General features: G+C 45.9%; 1 protein-coding gene across 2 annotated transcripts in view; it reads left to right on the top strand.

Annotated features, from left to right (window-relative positions):
* The window catches only part of LOC102671676 (single Ig IL-1-related receptor-like), a 53213-nt gene that overhangs the window by 35145 nt on the left and 17776 nt on the right, over positions 1-292 (top strand). The window lies entirely within an intron of this gene.

The raw sequence follows: 292 nt of genomic DNA on the forward strand, positions 1-292 counted from the left end.
CATGATTCGATTTCGATATCCTAGTCCCGATGCGATCACCTCGTTGCAATTTCCATCGTCGACTCCATCGTTGGAAACCGGAAGTTCCGCTCGTTCCGACGTTATTCTTGGGTCCAAATCAAGGTTTTTTCGGTCGAGAAAAAGCAGCGCCTCGTAAAGCGAGTGAATAAGGAAAGTGAGAAACGAAACAGAGGAAAAAAAATAACAAAGTTCTCGAAAGATGATAACGCGAAAGGTGGGAGAGGTGGGGAACGTTTATAGCGTAAATAGATATAGCGTGTGAGACGGGGGG

Source organism: Apis dorsata, unplaced genomic scaffold (genome assembly GCF_000469605.1).
Source record: "Apis dorsata unplaced genomic scaffold, Apis dorsata 1.3 scaffold_631, whole genome shotgun sequence".
Taxonomy (NCBI): Eukaryota; Metazoa; Arthropoda; class Insecta; order Hymenoptera; family Apidae; genus Apis; species Apis dorsata.